We start from the raw sequence: 22,328 nt of genomic DNA, 5'->3' as shown, positions 1-22,328 counted from the left end.
GGATGATTCAAATTGTGTCTTAAACTAGACTTGAATATATATCTCCAATATAAACAGGTTTTGAAAAGAAGATTATTTGGTACTTCAAATATGCCAATGAACAGTCAAGACCTAGAATCGTCACCATGCAGATTTTTCGACAAGCAGTTAGTATTTCAAGAATAACTTTTTCATATAATACCTGATTAAAGTGATTCAAATTTATTTGGAAACTAGATTCAAAGGGATATTTTCCCTATGAATTTTATATAAAAATGTTTCCATTAGACACTTCAGATATAGGTTGTACTAACTCTGTCCTCAACATTTCACTTGAGACCTAGTTTTGATTTTGATCACATTTTTATTTGTGATATAAATTGAGAACTTCAAAATGGATTCCAAAAGTAGATTTCAAGTGATATGTAAAAAAAACAACATGATTTCAAAATGATCCTATATGGTTACCCAAAATAGGCTTGTTCTTACTGCGTTTTGCCATGTAGTCCTTTCAAATGAATATTGAACAATGATTTGAAGAAATTGTTTGAAACAAATTTATTATGGTAGTCTTATTGTGAATTCATTCTACTTGTTTATTTATTCTATCCTATCCTATCCTATTCTATTTTTAAATAAATAATTCATTCTCTCAAGTATAAGAGAATTTCCAGTGCATCCATTTTCGTAACAAGATCATAAGTAAACTCATATCCAAATTTGAAAAATATACTTTAATGAATGTTTGGACATGAAAATTTATTTGATCATAAAGATTTTATGAGAAAGAATGTTGAAGAATGGAGTAGTGTTGTAACCTATTCTTTAAAATCATTTTTAGATCTTGTCGTGTAAATGGATTTTGTAGTTTTGTTTTTTTGATTTTATGTTTTTGTTGGGGGGTTTTGTTTTGGAAACCTAATTTTAGGATCTCTATTTCTAGGCATAAAGAAACATAACTAAGAGAAATGTATCTTAACTAAATTTTTAGTGTTTCTATTTGACTATGCTGATAATTGCCTCCCCGACAACGACGCCAAAATGTTGGGCTAATTTATTGACTAAATTAACACAAGTATTTAATTATCAATTCGGGTTTGTAAAACTTGGAGGCAAATCCATTGTATATGGAAATTAGATATAATCAAGTTTAGAAGATAAAATTTGAAGAATTAAGGAAGTATATCTTACAAATATAAACCTATTTTAACAATTTCTACTTCATTTATGTAATATATGAGGAAGAGGCTCCTAACTTAGGAGAACCAAGTTGTCCTTCCCCACAATACTACTTTCATGAAGATAAATCTAAGAGCACTAATTAAAAATGGTTTATGATGCAGAAGATGTAAAAGAAGAGGCTCCTAACTAAGAAGGTCCAAATTTTCCTCCTTCACAATCCTACTATATCACAATTACCATTGCTTCAAACCAGAAATGCATAAATAACTTCAAATGAGAAATGGAGAATGAAATTCAGTTTTAGTTCAAGATTAAATAGAAGGAGAATTTAACTTAAATTCTTGTGTGTCCATTCATATGTAGATTAGAATTAAACCAATATTCATTCAGCAATCATCACACATCTAAATACATTTGAAACAAAAACTAGTCTATGAAAACTATGAAAATTGAACCACGAAGTGTACTTAGCTTGGTGTGGGGGCCCTCCACCCTTGCCTTGCACACTTGAAGAAATCTCAGCTACAGAAACTTTAGTAAATCAACCAAGCATGAACAACAAATTGAAATGAAACAAGTTCTTCAAATTAGCTCCCAACTCAAATTATACAACAATTACATACAAATTCCATTACAAAAGCCATCAAAGTCTTGGCTTTAAATAGAGGTTTAATGAAACAAACTGATCTATATTATCTCTAACACTCATATCTACTCATATCCACCTATCTAAGTCAAACTCATCCAATTCATCCCAAGAAATATGGTCAATCCCATAAAATCTCAAAACTGCCCCATTTCCTAGGGATTTTCTGGTGACTAGTCATGTTTGACCAGCCTTGACCGGGCCTAATAAAGCTTGTTCTGACCGAACCAAGTGGAGTTAGCTTAGTCCAAGTTCCCAAGCTGTCCATCCATGCATCAAACTCGAGCCCAAGTGTCCTACAAACATGTCATCCACATAGCTATTACGGGAATTTATGATTCAGTCCAAAATTGCACTTGAAACTCAATTTTCATAAAAACTTCTAGAAATTGCAAAATTAAAATTAAACACCTGAATATGCATAAAATACATCAAAATGAGATGGATGTGATGGAAAATATAAGGATTAAGTAGGTTTCCCTAAGCAAAAATAGACCAAAACTGAGGGCCAACATTAACCACTGCACCAATTCTTCGAGGCCCAAACTGGGCCCTCCATTTTCATATTCATGCTAATGCCTCACACAAATCCATAAGAGCAGCCTTAGGTCAGGTAGAGGAGAAATTGCACTATGCCATCTATTTTATCAATAAGAACCTATCAAAGGCTGAGCTAAATTATACTGTGACTAAAAAGGAACTCTTGGATGTTATGCATTCATTAAACAAATTTAGGCATTACATTACAGGCTACCAAACATTTGTGCATACTGACCATGCTGCAATCAAATATTTAATGAACCAACTAGATGTGAATGCTAGAATTATAATATGGTTGCTTTTATTACAATAGTTTGATCTAACTATTGTTAATAAGCCTGATAAGGAAAATGTTGTTGCAGACTTTCTATCTAGGATGAATCTGCCTGCAGGTGAAGAAGGAATGGTGGATGACCAGTTACCAAACGAGAATTTGTTTGTTATTTCAGTTCTCTCCCCATGGTTTGCTGATATAACAAACTATTTGGTATCAGCACAATTCCCAACAAACTTTCCCTCCAAAGAAAAGAGCAATATAGTTAGGAAAAGCGCCCCCTTCACCTAGATTGGGGGAAATCTTTTAAAACTTGGCCCAGATCAAATCTTGAGAAGGTGTGTAAGGGAAGAGGAAGTTTTTGACATCCTTCTGACCTGTCATGATGGGCCTTGTGGAGGTCACTTTGCAACAAAAAGGACAACATTCAAAGTGTTACAAGCGAGCTATTATTGGTTCACTCTTCATCAGGATGTGAAAAGGTACATTAGTTAATGTGATCGATGCTAGAGGATGGGAAAGCCTACTCCAAGAGATGAAATTCCCCTACAACCTCAAGTGACTTTCGAACCATTTGACAAGTGGGGCATGGACTTCATTGGGACTACCAACCCTCCTTCAAAGAAAAAACAATTCATTATTGTGTGCACTGATTATTTGACTAAGTGGGCTGAAACCAAGGTGATTAAGGCAACAACAGAAGAGAAGGTGGATGAGTTCCTAAGGGAGAATGTATTCTACAAATTTGGGTACCCTAGAGAGCTAGTCACAGACCAAGGCAGCCAGTTTACCTCCAACATGATTGAATAACTGCTTAGCCATCACAAAATCAAGCATAGGACCTCCACTCCTTATCATCCACAAGCTAATGGGAAAGTGGAGGTGACCAACAGGGCATTGGAGAGCATCTTAACCAAGGTAGTGAGCAGCAGCAGGAAGGATTGGGCAGAGAGACTAGTTGAGGCCACCTGGGCCTATAATACAACATGGAAGACCACCACTGGATTTACACCCTATGAGCTGGTCTATGGGAAAAATGCTTTATTGTCCATTGAGTTTGAATATAACACATTGAGGATGGTAGCACAACTAGATTTGGATCTCAGTCATGAACAGATAGAAATATTGTTCCATTTGAATGGCTTGAATGAATTCAGAATGCAAGCCCTCCTACATACAGAGATAGTTCAGCTTCAGAGGAATATCTGGCATGATAGACATATTAAGGAGAAGCGATTTCAAGAGGGTGATTGGGCATTTTTATATGATTCTAGGTATAAAGACTTCAAGGGAAAGATAAGGACAAGACTGCTCAGACCTTATGTGGTGGAAAGATGCCATGATAATGGTTCAGTGCAAATCAAAACTATAGATGAAGAAGCCATGCCATTGCTTGTTAATGGACGCTAATTGAAAATGTACAAGAGGCCTTTATCAAAGTAAGAGTTCATTGACAATATCAATAAAACCATGATGATGGTGGAGCAAATTCCAATTCCTCCCTCATCAGGTCACTGCAAAAAAAATTAAGGACTCAGGTGAAAACCTCCATGAGGCGTCTGAGTCCCATCTTTGGGTTGAAACCTCGTGAGGCGGCCCAAGGATGAGAAAAAATAGAAATAAGAATAAGAAGATCCCTGGGTGAAAACCTTCCTTGAGGCACCCAGGGCAAACAACTAGGGTGAAAACCTCTCTGAAGCAGCCTAGGTGTTTTTAAAAAAAGAAGAAGACATAATTGTTATTTTTAGGTGGGCAAGAAAGACAATCAAGGAGAAAAGAGATCGAAAGGAAACTCTACCTCACATATATTCATCTCCTCCACTCCTTACCATGCATCTCTCCATCAATTTCATTGTTTTTTTCACTTCATTGCTTTTATCTAGGTGAAGGCTGTGTTTCTTAAAGGATCCACCGAAAACCTACAGGAAGCAATCCGAGGGTGAATGGTAGGTTGGTTAGGTCCTGTAGTAGCCTATCCCACATAATATCAATCATCAACTATAGGTCTTTTCTAGGATGATCCAGGAGCTCCAGACAGTAGACAACAGATAACAGACAGCAGAGGAGGAAGAAGAATGACCATGCAACAAATAAACAACAAAGCACCTCTGATCTTTGACAACTGCAGCATGGCATCAAGACCACAGGTAAGTTTCTCACTCACTCACTCATATGCATCATTTGATCAAAAGTTGTAAGGGTTACGTGGTAGGTCCTTTATAAGTGAAAAGGTGGCCAATTAACTTGGCCACCTTCGACAAAGCAAATAGTCAGGTGGCAAAAAGGAAATTATTTTTAAAATCAAAAGAGAATGCAAGAGTCCGAAACAGTGATTTTTTATGGCATTAAAATACGATTTAAGGTGGGGCCCCGACCCATATTAAAGTTCAAGCGATAGCACAAGATTTGAGTAAGCGTGGGTTTGAGAGGTAGATAAAGTGCTCTACGGAGGAGCAACGAGCATGAGTTATAACTCAGGCTCAACCCCCACAGTTGACCATGACATCAATGTGTCTTGAGATTGCTGCAGAGGGGTTCAAGCCTGATGAACATCTCGTACACTCCCTGATCTAAAAATGAGATCTTAAATCAATATTAAGGTATTACAGACTCATGTGCAGGAATGCCTATATTACTTAGTGCAACATATCGAAAAGATTGCGAATAATATAGACAATGAGTAGTTAGAAAACATAACAGACACACACATCAACATAAGCAAAATAATGAAGGAGTTCACCAAACTTCCTAGCTACGTCTCATGGTCTAGCTTTTAGTGTCAAGCTCTATATTATGTCTTTAAGAATAGATTATTACAAGAGTGAGCTCAAAAACAGAGTCTCAACTACAGTGACATCAAAGAGGGATCTGCTCGAAAACCTAGAGTCTAAAAGAGTGCATAGACTCTCCCTCTGTCATGTTCCTCTACTCAATCTGCCTCAATCTGACTAATTGATTGTCTTTCTGTGACTGTCTTCAACTGACCTTCCTTCTGTGCTACCATTGAATGGATTTTAAGCCTATCGGCACTGTCAGTTTGCATTCCTTTTCGGGCTCTTTGGCTCCCGACCGTTGTCCGTTCAAATCCCTGTTGAGCGTTAAACAATCATTGCAAAATGCTCTAAGGTATGGTGGCCACCTATTTTCAAACAGAAAGACTGGCGCGGTGAAAAACCCCAAAGAAAGGCTTCTTTGTTTACATAGAGAAATACACAGGAAAAACTCTAAAATAGAGGAATTGGACGGTTGTTATGCCTCATCCATTATTGGTCCTTTGGCATCCCACACCATAGATCTGTTTTCATCCGATGGTTCACATCCATCCCGATCATTCAACCTACTCGTGCATTCTGCACAGTTGATCTGCGACCATTTGATCTGACGACTGATGTGCATTTCACATGACTTACTTGCACGGAGATCGCCCGCCCGAAAAAGTGGTTTTCTCTCTCCTTGCTGCGTGCTACGTATTGGTCAATGTATGGGATCGGCCGAAGCTCATCCAATACCACTTACCGCCTGAAGCCTGCCCAAAATACCTTTTACCACGGAACCTAAATAACATAAATTTTCATTCATAAATCCTTTCGGGTCCATGTTTTATCGCTATAGCGCCATATGCCATGTCTCCTTTGTATTTCGGTCTTATGACGGAAATACACCAATACACAGAAAAATCCAGAAAACCACTTTTATATTAGAACTCAAAATTTATAGAGCCGCATTTACAAACCCTTTCGGGTCCGCCTTGATCGCTATCAAAAATCGCACGAGCTATGGGTCTTCACCCCTTTGTATTGTTGTGATGCAATATATCGCAATCGCATATCACATGGTCTTCGGGCTTTTGGTAAGTCCTTCCCTTGGAAACCTGTGATGCGATGGTGTAATCGCAGTCGTTGATCTATGCACTCGATCAACGTTTCGTGTTGTGTCGCTAATTGTATTTGCATTTCCCCTCGGGCCATCCCCGATACACTCCGCCGATGCAATATCGCCGAACCCTCCGATGCGATCCGCTGATTTGATCTGGACCATTGATCTGTCCGATCCGACGGCTCTGATTCAACAATGCCTCAACCTTCACTTTACTCTGTTTTCTGCCATTCTTCATGGTTTTTCTTCTGTGATAGTGTTTTTCGATAATATGTATATGAAGACTTAGAGGTTTTAGGATCCATTTTGGATCACGCCTTCCCACTGAAAAGCTTTTGGACCACCAAAATTTGGTTTTTAGGCATCAATCAAGTGAGGATATAGCTCCCTCACTTGTTTAACTTCTATCCATCGTGCTTTGCTTGGATTTGAACCTTTGAGCCCTACTCTCAGGTACTCAACATCCCCTCGACGCATAGTTCTCACCTTCCTATCCAAAACTGTGTCTTCCTGTAACTCATTGAGATATCTAGGCAATAGATCCTCAATAGAAGGCAACTGACTTTACTCTTTAGGATCTTCAATCATTGATGGTTCATACAATCTCAAGTTTTCTGCATTAACGACTGAATAGTTCTGCATATAAGCTGGTAAGTCAAGGCAAAAATCATTTTCACCAATTTTATCAAGTATCTTGAAAGGTCCATACCTTATTGGTTTTAGCTTCTTACCTTCACCTCGCATTTTGTCTTTGCTGATGTACAACCAGACTTGATCACCAACTTGAAAACTATGTTCAACTCGATGCTTATCATGTCTTTCCTTGTACTTGGCTTGACTTCTTTCCAGTTGTTCTTGTACTGCCTGGTGAATTTCCTGGATTTGTTCAATCAACTTGGTTGCTTTGTCCACATCACTGTGTCCATCAACTGCTATGTCTTTACCAAAGACAAAATCCAAGGGAGACTTTGGTATAAAACCAAAACAAGTCTCAAAAGGAGATATCTAAGTAGAAGAGTGCTTAGCACAGTTGTAAGCATGCTGAACATAACACAAATTCTCATCCCAAAGCTTGTCATGACTTAAAGTTGCATATACATCTTTAAAATCTACATCTTGAGCATATTGTTCAATGTAACTTTCATGCATTACTGAGTTATGCTTAAGTATAGTAGATGCATTTATGATTGGTCTTGATAACATGTTTGCAACCTTATTGTGTATGCCCTTCTTATATCTGATGACAAGATGAAATTGCTGTAGAAAACCCATCCACCTATAATGTCTTGATTGCTACAATTTAGTTTGTGAGTGCAAATATTGAAGTGGTTGATGATCTGTGTGTATGATTGTTTCCTTACCCATTAGGCAATGTTTCCACTTTTTCACACTTTGTACTAATGCATACAATTCTTTATCATATGTGGGATAATTAACTACTACATAAGTAAATGTCTCAGAAGGGTTTGGTGTTGCATCAACACTGCTCCCATGGCATAGTCACTAGCATCTATCTCAATCTTAAATGGATGTTGAAGATCTGGCAGTACTAGTACTGGTGCTGTACTGATTTTCTATTTTAAGGTGTCGAAGGCTTTCTGTTGTTTGCCTTCCCACTATAACACCTGTTTCAATCCTGTTAAAGCATGTAATGGAGCTGCAATCAAAGAAAAGTTAGCAATAAACTTTCTCAAGTATTGTGCTGCCCCTAGGAAACTCCTAAACTCTGTAGCAGATTTGGGTTTAGGCCAGTTCACAATGACTTCAACCTTAGAGGGATCTATCTCCAATTCACCACCCCCTACAATATAACCCAAATAATTTAAAGATGTTCTGCTAAATTCACATTTTGACAGTTTTACATAGAGATTTTCTCTTTTCAAAACATCTAAAGTTTTCTTTACATGCTTTACATGCTTTACATGGTCTTCCCACGTCTTACTAAAAACAAGAATGTCATCTAAATAAACAATTACAAAGTCATCAATAAATGGTCTGTGTACATCATTCATAACTCTCATAAATGTAGCAGGAGCATTAGTTAAGCCAAAAGGCATAACCAACCATTCATAAAGTCCTTGTTTTGTCTTGAAAGCAGTCTTCCATGCATCTTGTTCTACAACTCTGACCTGATGATAACCACTTTGCAAGTCTATCTTAGAAAAGTAAACTACTTCTTTTAATTGATCTAATAAGTCATCAATACGAGGAAAAGGATAAAGATTCTTGATCGTTATTTTATTTAGTCCTCTATAATCAAGGCACATTCTCCATGAACCATATTTCTTTCTCACCAGCATGATTGGAGATCCACATGGTGATGTGCTTGGTCGTATAAACCATTTATCGAGCAACTCCTGTACCTGCTTCTTTATATCTGCATTCTCTAAAGCTATCAACCTGTACATTCCAATGTTAGGTAATGGAGCATCTTGCTGCAAACAAATATCATGTATTATTTCTCACTTGGGTGGCAGAACTTTTGGTACTTGAAATAGAACATCATACTCTGAAACAACTTTAACTAAATCAGCTTTTTGTTTAGAATCGTAGCCTTCAAATGCATTGGATTTTCAAGGATCCTTTGCCTTTACAACCATTAGTAAAAACTGCTTACTTGAATTCACAATTCTTTTCATCTGTCCTGAATTTATGAGAGAATAGTTACCTTTGAGTTTATGAGCTCTTACAATATATTCTATTCCATATTTAGTGAGTTGATACTTATTCTCAGCTCTATAGAAAATAGCTTTCCTATCATACAAGTATGGACTTCCCAAAACAATACCACATATATCCAATGGAACTATATCTAACTCAACTTCATCTACAAATGTTGATCCAATAGCAAACCTTAGTTTAGATTGTCTCATTACTTGTAGCTTTGTTTTATCACACACCCAACCTAATGGATATGGCTTCTCATGAGGTTTTGTTTGTAATCCCAACTTATTTACAATTGTTTCAGAAATCAAATTTACTTGTGATCCACTATCAAATAAAGTATCAGTCTCATTATGCTTGGAAATTACTCTAATACAAACAAGCTCATTTCTTTCCCTCTCATTATTTTCATTATCAACATATTGTGCAAAATTACTTGTGGATGCTTCAGAATCTTTACCTTTGATACCTGTGGCTGAAACTATTGTTTCATCGCCTAAATCTAATCCCAAGTCCTGCTGAATAGCGGTAGCATTCTTCTTCTTCTTTCCACCAAACCTCTTAGGTCTCCATTCTGGATGCAGAAACTAGTAGTGTGCCTTCATGTCCTTCTTTCTTGCAATGAGTGCACGAAGGGTTATCCCTCTTTACAGTGTTTACTTTCCTCTCCTTCCATTTCAATTTCTTATTTTCCTTACTCTTGCTTACAGAATATTTAGATGATCCCCCAACCTCTGGGTTTACATTCTTACCTCTAGCTTCTAGATGTGTGGCCTAAACTAATGCATCATCTAAGCTAGTGGGATTAAACATGAGAATAGTATGCTTTAAATAGTTATGAATACCACCTATATACTTCAATAAATTCTCAAGTGAGTCTAATGATATACCTAGAGTTAAAGCTCTCTTTCTGAATTCCTGAGTATAACTCTGTATAATTTGACCCTTCAACTGTCAAAGGGTTTGCCAACTCATCATTGCCTGCTGCATGTAAGCTAAAGGATAGAATTGCTTTTTGATAGCAGAAACAAATTCATTCCAGGTAGAAATGATTTTACCATGTCTTTTTAGATCAGCTTGTGTCTTGTCTTCCCACCATACTAGTGCAGTTCCTCCAAGTCGAAGGCTAGCCAGCTGAGTCTTCTTCATTTCTTAATCAACGTTTTGTACCCTGCAATATACATCAATTTGTCTTATCCAATTATCTAGCTTTTCTGCATTGATTTCTCCATCATAAATTGGCAAATCAAACTTCACATCTAATTTGATTAAGGAAGTTTTCTTCTTCTTCTTAGAAGAGCTAGAAGATGATGAGGATGATGAAGGTGATGATGGAGAAGATGGTGGAGGAGGAATTTCCCCTTTCCCTATGCCTTCTGGAGGGGCAACTAGAAAAGGTTCCTTTGCTCCTTTGTCTGTTTTGGGTGTTGAAGTGCTTTCACCTCGACGCTTCTTAAATTCCAAATACATCTCTTCCACCATGGCTCAGATGGCCATAAAACTATCCATGAACTGAGATTCTGATCCCAGTGGAGTTTCTTCTGCCATTCTCCTCTGAGAATATACTCTTCCAATCTCTAGATTAGTCTCAACAAGTTCTCCTTCTCCTAGTTTGAGCTTTAATCTAGTTAGAATTCAAAATCCAACACAAGATTGTCTAACCTTAACAAAACCAAAACCAAATGCTCTGATACCACTTGATCTGAAAATGAGATCTTAAATAAATATTAAGGTATTGCAGACTCATGTGCAGGAATGCCTATATTACTAAGTGCAACAGATCGAAAATATTTTGAATAATATAGACAATGAGCAGTTAGAAAACATAATAGACACATACATCAACACAAGAAAAATAATGAAGGAGTTCACCAGACTTCCTGGCTACGTCTCCTAGTCCAGCTTTCAGTTTCGACCTCTATATTAAATCTTTAAGAATAGGATACCACTTGATCTGAAAATGAGATCTTAAATCAATATTAAGGTATTACAGACTCATGTGCAGGAATGCCTATATTACTTAATGCAACGGATTGAAAAGATTGCGAATAATATAGACAATGAGCAGTTAGAAAACATAACAAACACACACATCAACACAAGCAAAATAATGAAGGAGTTCACCAGACTTCCTGGCTATGTCTCCTAGTCCATCTTTTAGTGTCGACCTCTATATTAAGTCTTTAAGAACAGATTATTACAAGAGTGAGCTCAAAAATAGAGTCTCAACTACAGTGACATCAAAGAGGGATCTGCTCAAAAACCTCGAGTCTAAAAGAGTGCACAAACTCTCCCTTTGTCCTGTTCCTCTACTCAATCTGCCTCAATCTGACTGACTGACTGTCTTTCTGTGACTGTCTTCAACTGACCTTCCTTTTGTGCTACCATTGAATGGCTTTTAAGCCTATCAGCATTGTCGATTTGCATTCCTTTTCGGGCTCTCTGGCTCCCAGCTATTGTTCGTTCATATCCCTGTTGAGCGTTAAACAATCATTACAAAATGCTCTAAGGTATGGTGGCCACCTATTTTCAAACGGAAAGACTAGCGTGGTGAAAAACCCCAAAGAATTGCTTCTTTATTTACATAGAGAAATACACAGGAAAAACTCTAAAACAGAGGAATCAGACGATTGTTATGACTTGTCCGTTAATGGTCCTTTGGCATCCCACACCATAGATCTATTCTCATCTGACGGTTCACATCCATCCCGATCATCCAACCTGCTCGTACATTCTGCACCTTTGATCTGCGACCATTTGATCTGAGGGCTGATGTGCATTTCACATGACTTGAGTGGAGATCACCCACCCAAAAAAGTGGTTTTCTCTCTCCTTGTTGTGTGCTACATGTCGGTCAGTGTATGGGATCGGGCAGAGCCCGTCCAATACCACTTACCACCTAAAGCCTGCCCAAAATACCTTTTGCCACAGAACCCAAATAACATAAAGTTGCATTCATAAATCCTTTCGGGTCCATGTTTTATCGCTGTAGCACCATATGCCATGTCTCCTTTGTATTTCGGTTTTATAATGGAAATACAACAATACACAGAAAAAGCCCGACAAACACTTTTATATCAGAACTCAAAATTTATAGAGCCACATTTACAAACCCTTTCGAGTCTGCCTTGATTGCTATCGCAAATCGCATGGACTATGGGTCTTCGCCCCTTTGTATTGTTGTGATGCGATATTGCGATGCGATATATAGCAATCGCATATCGCATGGTCTTCGGGCCTTTAGTAAGTCCTTCCCTTGGAAACCTGCAATGCAATGGTGTAATCGCAGCTGTTGATCTGCGCGCTTGATCAACGGTTCGCGCTGTGTCACCGATTGCAGTTGCATTTCCCCTCGGGCCGTCCCCGATACACTTCACCGATGCAATATCGCCAAACCCTCCGATGCGATCCACCGATTTGATTTGGACCGTTGATTGGTCCGATCCGATGGCTCTGATTCAATGATACTTCAACCTTCGCTTTACTCTGTTTTCCACCATTCTTCATGGTTTTTCTTCTGCGATAGTGTTTTCTGATAATATGTATATGAAGACATAGAGGTTTTAGGATCCATTTTGGATCACTCCCTACCGCCACAGCAAGCCACCCCAGTCGCTCCACTCCATCCAATCTCCTCCACATCATCCACCGCCCTCATTCATTACCATCCACCTCATTCATTGTACCCCGTCACCTCATCTGCAAGTCCATAGATACAGTGTTGTTTATGGCTACCATTTTAGGATGCTTTAAGAATTAAGATTTTGGGTAGAAACACCAGTTCACCAAAGACTTAGCATACCCTATTTCTTGATGCAATCACTCATAGACTCCAGCAAAAAAGTAAAGGAAGGGAATTCCCAACAGTTGGCTCACCATGGGTTGATCAGGATCCTCATTAAGGATTCCATCCAAAACCTCTGTATTCCTATAACATGGTCAGTCTTCAGAGACTTACCAATAGAGGATGACATCAAAACCCTCACCTATGATGTTATTCCTTCTGTCAGTGAGGAGGAGGCAAAACAAAAAGAAGAAGATATAGAGCTAGATGGGGATGAGATGGATGAAGAAGAAACTAATATAGAGGAACATGATGAAGGAGAAGAGAAGGAGGATGATGCTGAAACAGAGGAGGAAATGAAGGAAGAAACTGATGGAGATGAGAAAGAACAGCAAGAGGAAGAAGATAAGAAAAACAAAGAGCTAAGTGGCTTAAGGGACAGAGAAGCAATAATGAGAGATCAACTTGAGAGGGAAAATGCATGGCTGAGAGGACAGCTGCAGGAAAGGGAAAACCAACTAGCATGTATGGCCAGCCTCTCCTTGGAGGCCATCCAATGTAGGATGCTAGCTAAATCCTATGCTCTTTATCTCAAAGAACAATGGCTGCAATTTTAGATTAAAACACTAGGACAAAGGGGCACCATGCCATTTCAGGACTACGAGCAATTTACTGATCTTTGTGATCAAAGTACAGCAGAGGATAGGGCCAAAATGGCTGAGTTTTACTTGTACACATGGCCCTCACAGACATGAACGTTTGGGATCCTAATGCCAAGCTAGGAGATCTACAATTAATGGCTTTGGCATCATGGATGAACCGTGAGGAGTCAAGGGCTATAGAGATGAAAGGAATATTGGCCAGAGAGTAGAATGAACCTCTTTTCATCAGAGCTGAAAAATCAAATCCCAAGGCCCTAATCAGTACCCATAATCTAATTGAAAATGATCCTTAGCTGGCATCTAGATATCTTGCTACCCAAGAGCAAGCACTTTCACATTTTGAGGATATGTTTAGGCTGTTAGGAGATGATAGTATACATGCATTCTTCAGGAGATGGAACACACTTCCACACAACTTGAAGATCAGAGAATATCACTCCCCTCAAGGGTTGAGAGAGGCACTCAACAGGACACCTATGTATAAGCAATAAATGCAAAGGTTGAAGGTCAATTGGATAGGCCTAAAACTCAGTCCACCACTACTCCTAGGGATGCTAGAAGGGAGAAAAGAAGAAGAGGAAAAAAGGCAGTGGGAAGAAGTAGAAAGGAAAGTAGGCTTCTATGAACAAGAAGAAGAGACCACAATAGAGGCATGGGATGTCAGAGAGGCTACCAGAGCCATGAAGGACATGGAAATTGACTAAGTTGTTCAGAGGATGAGCAACACTTTCAGTGGGGGGTGATGATGAGCCTCATCATTGGATAATTATATGGGCCTTAATTCACCTCCTAGCTTAGTCAAACCAACTATTCTCACAACTTATTTCATACTTTTGATTATATTTTGTTTATGAGATGAGTTAGAGTTGGATATTTTTTTGTGGTATAATGTGCATTTAATGCAGGATTAAAGGATAAAAGCAAGGAATTTTGGCAAAGACTGTTAAACACACACATGGAAGAAATAGAATGAAATATAAAACATGCGAGTACATTTTTTATTAACAAAACATATACATTTATAGTACATGGTTTGACAATTGGGTTCCACATCCCAACGTCTCTTGGACTTCCTTAGTCTATTCCACTTCCACACTAACCCATACAGGATTAGGTGTCCAACATTCCCCCCTTAATCTGAAGGGTTATGTATGAGTCTAAGAGAGTTGTAATACAAAATGTGCAAAAAATGCATGGCAACACTAGGCTAAATGTGCTCTCTAGAATGTTGGTATAAAGGGCGGTGGTTTAAGGATGACAGCCAACATTGGAACGCTTAGTGCAGTTCTCGAAACTCTTCCAAGTTTGGCATGAAGCTCAATTCTTCTGCTAGAGGAAGTGTTCCTAATGTTTTGAAGAGGGAAACTTCAACCAATAAAGGGAGGTATCACCCCACATAAAAGGGAGAGCTTCAACCTGAAAAGGGAAGTCTCAGCCTGCGATGGTTTAAGGATGACCAACAACTCTGAAATGCTTAATGCAATCCCTGGAACTCTTCCAAGTCTGGAAAGAAGATGAAGTCTTCTACTAGAGGAAGTGTCCCCAACTCTATTCCTAGAATTCTTCCGAAACTGGCAAGACGCTGAAGTTTTCTGATAAAGGAAGTGTCCCAGATTACCAACTGAAGGCATGCTTAGGGGCATTTTGTCTCTGGCTACAACTCTGAAACTAATGTGGCAGGTTGTGGCTCAGGCTTGCTTGATGTTGCTTTGAATCTTGTAGATGACCATAATTTCCCCCCTGTCAGGTATAAGGTGAGATGATGGAGAAAACTCAACTGCAAGACTATTCAATACTCTTGAACAGTTCTGACATGTGACTGGAATATCTTCTTGGTTGTTGATGCCCATTGCCAAGAAGCGATCCATCCAAGATGAATCTTTGTTCTTGCAGGAGGTTTGTTTCTGAAGCATCTGTTTTAAGAATGACTGGTTTTATGACAGTGCTTACATGGATGAAGATCAAAACAATGATCTTTCAGATGGCCAACTCAATCACAGTGTTGGCATTTCACAATCTGTTGTGGCTGCTATGGAAGAGAACCAGAATCTAAAACAGCTGAACATTCATGAAGAGCAGGTGAAGATGAACTGTCATGAAGAGCAGGTGAAGATGAACTGTCATGAAGAGTAGGTGAAGATGAACTGTCCTGAAGAAATCTAGCACTCTGAAGCTGGATGGGTTTTGAGTAATCTGGAATATGAAAGGACACATCCTTGTCATATCCAAGACCAGTTATGTGCTTGTTGTGGACAAGCTGTTCCCAAAGTCTGATGATGGTCTTGGGAAGTGCAAACTCAAATTTTGCATTTGCATGTAACTCTGTTGCTTTATTGGGCACTGGATCTGAATGAACTTCAACAATATTGGCTTGCTGCTGATGGGAGTTTATCTCAATGTTCTAAACAAAATGATGCTTGTGATGTTGTAGCTTTTCTTGTTGAAACTGAGATTCAAACTGAAAAAACTCAATTTTCTCTTGTGCATTTTGTAGACAGACTTGAATGTCTGTGAGAGAAACTTTGTTGACTCTTAATGTACCATGAGTAGTAGAAAATATCAGAGTTTTGAGGAACTCTAATACTTCATTGATTCTGGCCATTTTTTTTTCAATGTTAGAATTACACCTTAAAAATTGATCACAACTACTACTCAATGTAGAAAAGTAATACCTACTCATAGTACACAGCAATATCCTTTATAAATGTGCAGAAAATGATCAGTGTGTAACCAGCAAGCACCAATTACAATCCATTACATAAAAATAAGAGTTTACTCATGACCAGCACTATGTTCTGACAATACAACCGACTAAACTTTCCTCCACAAAAGACTACTTTTATTTGTCAAAACAATCATTGCCTTTATACAACCCACCAAACTCTTATGCAGCAGTTGAAGTAACAAGGAATCAATGCATATATATGTAGATTGTGTTTGTATCCATTCGATCTCCAAATCATAGGTTGCTTGTATTTTAGATGACACACAAGTGCCATAAAATTATGTTAATTGAAAATACTGCAAGTATATAAACTTTAAGCCTTATGCAATGTCTTGAAGCATACCATGAAGCAGCTTAAGTATTCATTCAACACTATAATTCTTTCTTTCCCAAAATTTGCAAGGAGCCAACAAACTAGACAATGCAGATTGGTTCTTATTGAAAACTTTTATATCTCAACACCTGCTGCAAACAAAAATGCCAAAATACTAGTATGTGTTCCTACTGGAAAATCCTTTTATTTGCTGACTTCACTCTTTGAATGGCATAAATTTTTTCAAACTCAGAACCGCTCCTACAACTGTGACTCTTCTACTGACATAAGTTTGTCTTCAATGCACATATAAAATTTATTGAAACCAAATCACATATTTAACTCCAAAGTATAGCCAGCGCACATACAATCATATAATCTCAATTGATTCAATGTATGCCATCTTATGAATCAACAACATATTTGTAATTAAAGGCATATATGTTCACCACATTCAATTCAATATATATATCGTTGAGAACACACATAACCAATTCAACACTTTGAATTGACCAGTGTCAACAAACAAGGCATAAATATATAGTTTCAGCATAAATATATAGTTTCAGATAACGCCCAGGTCTCGCAACAGACACACAAAGAATGAGACAATACGATGTATATGGACAATGTTATATTTATGGATAGTGTTCAACAGTGTATATAACTAGATAGTTAATGTACATAACCTAGAGCAGCCTTCTTTGCAGCTGGCTTCTTTGCTGGGGCAACTGGTTTAGCAGCCTCTTGTATGCTCTTCACAGCTAATAAATCACTTCATAATATCGGTCCCTTAGTGAGGTAGGTTCAGCTTCATACTCAGAATTCGATATGGCTCTCAACAGTGATAGGATCTCGTCCCTTCAGCCAGAAACTCGACTCAGAACTAAGGTGATTCTTCCCATGATAAGGGTAATGTGGTCATTAAGGTAGAAATGCAAACAGAATGACAGTGGTTGGTACTTTCAGACACTTCAAAGTCACTCGTTGAGTCCATAAGAGCAGGGGGACGCTATGATTTCATAATAGAACACGACATTAAAGAATTAGGAGCACACACGCTGGTTTGTATGGCGGTGTACACTGATGCAGATGGGGAGCAGAAGCATCTTCCTCAGTTTTTCAAATTTGTGGTGGCTAATCCACTTTCAGTGAGAACAAAGGTGCGCTCTGTCAAGGAAAGCACATTTTTGAAGCTTGCATTGAAAATCACACAAAGTCACATCTTTACATGGATCAGGTCCAATTTGAGCCTGTTCAACCTTGGACTGCAACTGCTTTGACAGATGATGGTGATAATTCTGAAGTTGATTCAAAAATTAGGGACATCTTCAAGGCACCAGATCTCATTAGAACTAATGGGGAATTTGAAATTACCTATATCAATTGAGACAGCCTTCTGTTGACTCTAGATTAGTGGAAGTTGAAGGAAGCAACAGCCTTGGCAAGCTTCAACTCACATGGAGGACAAATTTGGGCGAACCAGGCCACCTGCAGACACAACAAATCCTTGGAAATTCTATACCACACAAGGATGTTGATGTATAGATTGTGCAATTGCCCCCTCGCATTATATTAGAGCGGCCATATAGGGAAAGTTGAAGAATTTGATGGACAGAGTGACACTCGGTTCGAGGGCTTCAATGTAGGCCCGCCGTTGGTTATAGAGTGCGGTCCAGCACCACAACTATCTTTCACATCAGGTTCACGACGCTTCCATTGCACATACCATCTCCAATACAGCAGTCACAAAACCAACCCTAAAGACAACACTTGGATTATATATGCAATCAGCAATGACGGCTCATACACATATGATTTTGCAGGAGTACACATCGTTCAACGCACATCACACCAGCATAGTTCCAATGCATAGTTCAAATGCACCATAAATCCAGTATTCAATAAGAACCAATGCATGTGCACAACTACCAAAATTGATTCATCAGCTTTCGAAATTAGTTCAACGGATTCCAAAAATTTTGCATAGATTCAACATATAGTATAGTTTACTTCCATATAAAAGGAACTCAATGCAGATCTTACAATCCAATGCACTGGTATAGTTCAGGGTATTGATTTCAACAACCATAATCAACGTGCAGAGTAGATTGTATAATCAACGCACAATCACAGTCCAACCTTCAATTCATTTAAGCGCACAATCACAGTCCAGCCAACGCACAATCACAGTCCAGCCTTCAATTCATTTAAGCACCCAGACCAGCGTACACACACACCAAGTTGTTCAATGTAGAAAGCAGAGAACGCTTTCTCGATGTCAGGGAATAATGAAGGTAAATAGGAGTTACAGGAGTAGAGGGAAGCTAAAAAAAGGGGGTCTGGAGAAATGACAGAGGTTGCAGCTAGAATTTAGCTGAGAAAATATTCATGAAATGCAAAACTGATGGCAAAATGACCTGCACAGAAAGGCCATAATACAAATGGCTCAAAGTAATTATGCAGGGCAGGAATACGCCTACTTTGATACCATGTTAAACACACACATGGAAGAAATAGAATGAAAGATAAAACGTGAGAGTACATTTTTTATTAACAAAACATATACATTTATAGTACATGGTTTGACCATTGGGTTCCACATCCCAAGGTCTCTTGGACTTCCTTAGTCTATTCTGCTTCCACACTAACACATAGAGGATTAGGTGTCCAACAAAGACCTTGGTCAAAATTCAAATGGGACAAGGGAGAGGAATTATAGGAGGTAAATCCTCCTCATTTACTACCCCTCCATTTGAATATTCCTCCATCAGCTCGGAGTGCAAACAACCAAATCATGAGGACTAGAAGGCAGCCAAGCAAGTGAAAGTCAAAGCACCAGTTTATCTTGAGTTTGCTAGTCGAGCCTCCCTAGTTTTAAAGAAGTCGTTGGAGACTTCAATCGTATAAGTAGAGAGGCCTAGGACCATAGTAGGATTCAGACTTTTGATTGTAAAACTTTACTCTATTTTCGAGCTGCAAGACTTGTGACAGTTTTTTATGTAATCCATTGTTTTGATAATAAGAATGAGTTTTGTTTTGAGCTAGCACTGAGTTAACTCAGAGGGTTGAAGCTCTTAGGTTAGGGCCCAAACCTAGAAACTAAGGCTCCTCTTTATTGTACATGTATGCTAGCATAGATTCATGGTTTAATCGTTCATTTTCTTAAATAGCTGCATTTCCATTATAGCACTGTAGTGCATAGATCCATGGTTTAATCATTCATTTGCTTAAGTAGCTGCATTTCCATTACAATAGTGTAGCGTAGATTGGTTATGTTTTGGTTTGCTTCAATTTGTGCCTTCTTTCAATTTCCAGGTTAGCAAGGAGAAAAATATCCCCATAAGGTTGTGAGTAGGTGTCTCAGCCTCACCCCCTCCCTCTAGGACCATGACTTGAGGAAGAGACCCTTCAGCAACCCCAAAAACACAGATTTCTAGTTCTCGCATGAGCTCTGGAGTTTGTCGTCTTGATTCAGTACTTGGTTCATTTCATCGTTATCTTTCTATAATAAGATCTCACTCATATTCTCGTTTCCTTCAGCACTTTCTCCATGCATAATATATGCGGAAGCTAATAAATCACATCTTAATCAGATTATGCCTGTAGATTTCCTTACCATCCGATCCACAACAAACCTGGCCAATCACCGTCAATCGCGTGCGTATTCATTACAACGTTTAACTTTAGGTGCTCCAAATCTCCATCATCGATCTACCTCACCTGATCCAATAGCTATTGCACTACTTGGCCGCCAACTAGCTTGGTCGATCTCCACTGTTGATCAATCCCACATGATCCAATGGCTATCGCGCAATCTTGTGCGATTTCTTGCACGACTGATATCCGCCCGAGAACATGCGAGAAAAGTGGTTTTCCCATGCTACATGTCACTCACTTAGGCTAATCACGTAAAATTTAGGAATTCCAGTTACAGATTTGAGGGCATGCGAGAAACTATTTACCACCCATATTCATTTCAACATTTGACTTTAGGCACTTCAAATCTCCATCGTTGATCTGTTTTGCTTGATCCAACGGCTATCGCATCACTCGATCACCAACTAACTTGGCCGATCTCCGTCGTTGATCAATCTGCATGATCTAACAGCTATCACACAATCTCGTACGAATTCTTGCACAACCAATATCCGCTCGAGAGCCCACGAGAAAAGTGGTTTTCTCATGCTATGTGTCACTCACTTAGGCTAATTGCGCAAAATTTAGGAATTCCACTTACAGCTTTGAGGGTGCGTGAGAAACTGCTTACCACCTACGAAGACCACTCCATCATTCCACACATTTTTTTCCTTCTGTCACCACGTGACTTAATGTGATCCATCCATCTATTCACTTAATCCCCTGCGATAAGATCTCCACCATTCATCTCCCATTAATCATGTTCGTCCATCAATTCACTTAATATCCGCGATAAGGTATTCGTCGCTCATCTTCCGTTAATCCTGTTCAACCATCTATTAACTCAATATTTTGTGATACGATCTCCGCCACTCATTTTTCGTTAATCTTGTTTGTCCATCTATTCACATAATATCCCGCAATAAGATCTCCGCCACTCATCTTCCTGTGCGTTATTGCTTCATTATGTCTTCCTTTCGCTGATTTCGATCTTCGCTTGCTCTTCCGCTTGATTCCTTCCCGAACGTTGTTCTGCATATCATTTAAACGCTGCCACTCCTGAGTTTCAATTTGGTTATTCAATCAGACTCTAACACTATCCGATCATCAAAAAAACCAGAAAAGTGAAAACAGATTTAGACTAGTTTCCTTGCTCACACATTAGTTTGGTTTGATGCTCTTTACTTCTGTAACTTAGATAACAGCATTAGGTTAGTGTTGATTTAGCAATTTTTCTTAGCATAGCTATCTAAATGGTTAATTAGGATATGGTGTGATTTAGCATTACATGTTGTTTTCTTCATTATTGCAGTAGAGTGGCTCTCTTAGAATAGATTTTCTCCTCTTCCATCAAAGAATCAAGCTTCTTTTGACTCTATATAAGTCTAACTTGGAACCCCTGGGGTCTCTCGCCAGATGAACAAGTGACAATAGGCAGGACCTTCACTTCTACTTGTGCATATAGCACTGTCACCTCCAAGTTTGTACGAACCTTGATTGATAAGTAAAGTTGGTAGCCCAAGAGTTGTGGCATCCTTGCTGAAATACTAGTGTTCATCAATCCTCTAATATCTTAGGCTCATTGAACTCATTTATATGCTTGAAGGATTGTGGTAGTCCACTGACATACCTCTAAATCTTTTCTTTTTATTCCTTAAGATAGGGAATATACCTTAGTATCTTTAAGAATTTGGTGGTATACTCCTCATCTGACATTTTCCCAATTTGAGCTCATATAACTCCTTAGCCTTGCTCTCAAAGTATCTCCTAGATACATAATTGTTCTTGAAATATTCCTCAAATTCCTTTTAGGAAAACTCTTCTTATTTTATGAATTTTCATTCCTTAAATCTTCCCACCAGATGTCAGCCTTACCTTTTAAGCCCGTGTGTTTCTGTTCTTGGAATAACTATGAATCCTAAAGAACTTCTTCATCCCAATGAGCCATGCCTCAACATATTCTAATTTCGTCACTTCACCAAATGTATGGGGCTTAGCCTTCTTAAACTTTTCTGCTATATCATATTTTTCCCTCCTCTCTTCA

At 38.6% G+C, this 22,328-nt stretch overlaps 1 pseudogene; it reads left to right on the top strand.

The window, feature by feature from the left end:
- The window catches only part of LOC149262394 (uncharacterized), a 38,743-nt pseudogene extending 20,496 nt beyond the window's left edge, over positions 1 to 18,247 (top strand).
- The last annotated feature ends 4,081 nt before the right edge of the window (positions 18,248 to 22,328 follow it).

This window comes from Pinus tabuliformis, chromosome 6 (genome assembly GCF_031772625.1).
Source record: "Pinus tabuliformis cultivar Carrire ecotype Pingquan chromosome 6, CPIR1, whole genome shotgun sequence".
Lineage (NCBI taxonomy): Eukaryota > Viridiplantae > Streptophyta > Pinopsida > Pinales > Pinaceae > Pinus > Pinus tabuliformis.
The sequence above is the reverse complement of the archived record's forward strand: the minus strand, read 5'-3'. Positions and strand labels throughout refer to the sequence as shown.